This window comes from Carlito syrichta, unplaced genomic scaffold (assembly GCF_000164805.1).
Source record: "Carlito syrichta isolate Samal-C Ts95f unplaced genomic scaffold, Tarsius_syrichta-2.0.1 Scaffold126743, whole genome shotgun sequence".
NCBI lineage: Eukaryota > Metazoa > Chordata > Mammalia > Primates > Tarsiidae > Carlito > Carlito syrichta.
Genome location: NW_007070839.1, coordinates 133,289 through 136,011, shown reverse-complemented (window position 1 = coordinate 136,011; position 2,723 = coordinate 133,289).

Here is a 2,723-nt window from a genome sequence, read left to right as displayed (position 1 = left end):
GCTATACTGGTCTTGAACTCCTGGCCTCAACTGATCCTCCTGCCTCAACCTCCCAAAGTGCTAGGATTTCAGGCATGAGCCACGGGAACTGGCCTTATATATAATTTTTAATTGTAGATTTTTTGAAGGTTATATTTTTGTTTTCTTATCTTTTCTGTGAGGAAATTTTAAATTTGGGGCTTTTTATGCAGCTACATAATACCTAAAATGTTACATATAAAAATTATTTTTAAAATATATGTCCACTTTCTCAACTAAGTGTACACCAATGAATGCAGTGCTCTTTCTTTCTTTCTTTCTTTCTTTCTTTCTTTCTTTCTTTCTTTCCTTCTTTCTTTCTTTCTTTTTCTTTCTTTCTTTCTTTTTACCAAAGTGGATATATTTTTTCAAACTTGGTGAATCATATCTGTGATTATGTATTGACACTCAAAGCTTATTATTTTTACCTTAGAAACAATTCATAATGAATATTGGGTTACATAAAGGGCATCCGTAAAAAGGCCATGTTCCACTTGAGATGCCCTCTTCCAAAGGGCTCTTCAAGCATCCTGTGACCAAAACTGGTGCTTTTGTTTCTGAATAATTCATGATTCTTTCAAGATTTGTTTTTTGGCAAGATGGGCAGAAGTGGAGAGGATAAGGGGATTTCTTATTAAGGCTAGGACTAAGGCTATTACTAGAGCCATTGCAAGATGAGGGCCTTTTAAATACTTTTAATGAGGAAGCTCATTCTTAATGCAGAAGGTAATAATAATTTCATATTTCAGCTTTATTTTATTACCTTAGTGAACACTTTAAAAGTTAGACCAATTGTTTCCAGGAAACGTTTATGATTATAACATGTGCCAAACAACCTCTTACTGCATATAAGAAAGTGTAGGCTTAATGGATGTTAAGAATATTTTGTAAGGATGATTGTGAAAGGAAAGGAAAACATGTTTATAAAGATAGGAGTATGCTTTTTCCTAAAGATATCCAAAGACTTGCTACTTGTTCTTGCTCAACTACAAAATATTTTCCTTATTTGTAAATTGTATTGGATTTTCTGCGAGGAATATTTCTGCTGGGACAGACTATATTTCTTTATGCATACTCTTCTGCCTGCTTGTCATCTTATGACCATTAAGCTTTCTTTCCACCGGATTCTCATCCCTTCTTTTTTATAACCTGACATTTACTGACTTCACTTTGTACCTGTCACTGTACTTTTACAAATTATATCCATCTTCATTGAAACCAGATTTTTTTTGTTAATGTGTGGCTAAAATCACCTTATTGGATAATATTTAACTGCTTTAGAAAATATAGATAATGAAAAAGAAAGATGTAAAAGTTCCTTTCATTTAATGAGCTACTGTTAATCTTCATTAGTGACATATTCATAAACTTCATTTAAAATTTTTTTAACAAACTAGGATTATTTTATAATATTGTTTTATGACTACTTTTTTTACTTTGTATAACATGAACATCTTCCACATTATTAAACATTATTCTATAGCATAATTTCAGTTACTCCATAGTTTTGTTGTATTAACATAACACAATTTATGTAGTACTATATATTAGATATACATATATAAGGGAGATATTTCATTTATATTTGTACACATGTACATGTATTTATTTTCATATGTATACATAAGCTATTTTAATCATCCTCAGGTAAATATTTGTGTAGATCTACATTTATTTCTTTAGAATGTATATTTTTAAAAAGGAATTCCAGAGTCATAACTTATAAACTAGGGCTCATTTTTTTTTATAGAATACTATATGAAGATGTGACATGGGCATCCACTGTAGTACATGTGGCATTGATACATAACCTTCCCTCTAAACCACACTGTTATTTCAATATCTTTTTAAAGACGAGATTGTAGACAAGAAAGGAAGAATAAATTGTCCATAATTTCATTGATAATAGCTGACAGTATTTAAGCAGTCCTAGTCTGTGATGAGATTTTCTTGAGAATTATTTGTAGTAATTACTACTGGGCATTGGAATAAATTAGTCATGTACTCCTTTTATTTAAATGGTAGTTTCTTTAACTCCCTGCTTAGGATCTTACTTGTGATCTAATTAAACTCCTTAAGGCAATAGTCTCCACATACTTTCATTGTATACTGCTATCAGTAAGGATTTCTGAACTCATATTAATATATGTAAATATATTTATTATATATGCAAAATTGATCTCAACCAAATATAACGTACTAGTGAGAACAATTTTTAATATAAAAAATAAGCATGAGTTACAGGTTTTACTTTTTTTCAGTACCACAATGGACAATTTTATGCGTCTCTGATATGAGAAAAACCCATTTTGAAAACCTCCAATTACTCTGTTCTTCAATCTTTTGACAGTAGTACTAGAATGTCTCAAAGTTTTCTTCTACTTCCTTCAACTTATTTGCTGATTAAATGGACAGTGCCAGTCACCAGAATGTGTCAAAACTGAGGTAGAATGTCATGGTGAGGCTCATTGACTAAAGGAGGAATAAACAGAGTACATTAATAAAAATGACACTAGCATATATAACAGGTAGACTCCAAATTCCAATAGTTTAGCAAAATAGAATTGTTGCTTTTTTTGTTTTCTCATGTAAATTACGCAATGGATATTTTTGATGAGCTGGTGGCTCTCCTCCAAGTGGTGATTAAGACACTTCAGGTTACTGCTATAAGTGGTAACTGCTGTTTCCAGCGCATGGCTGCCAAG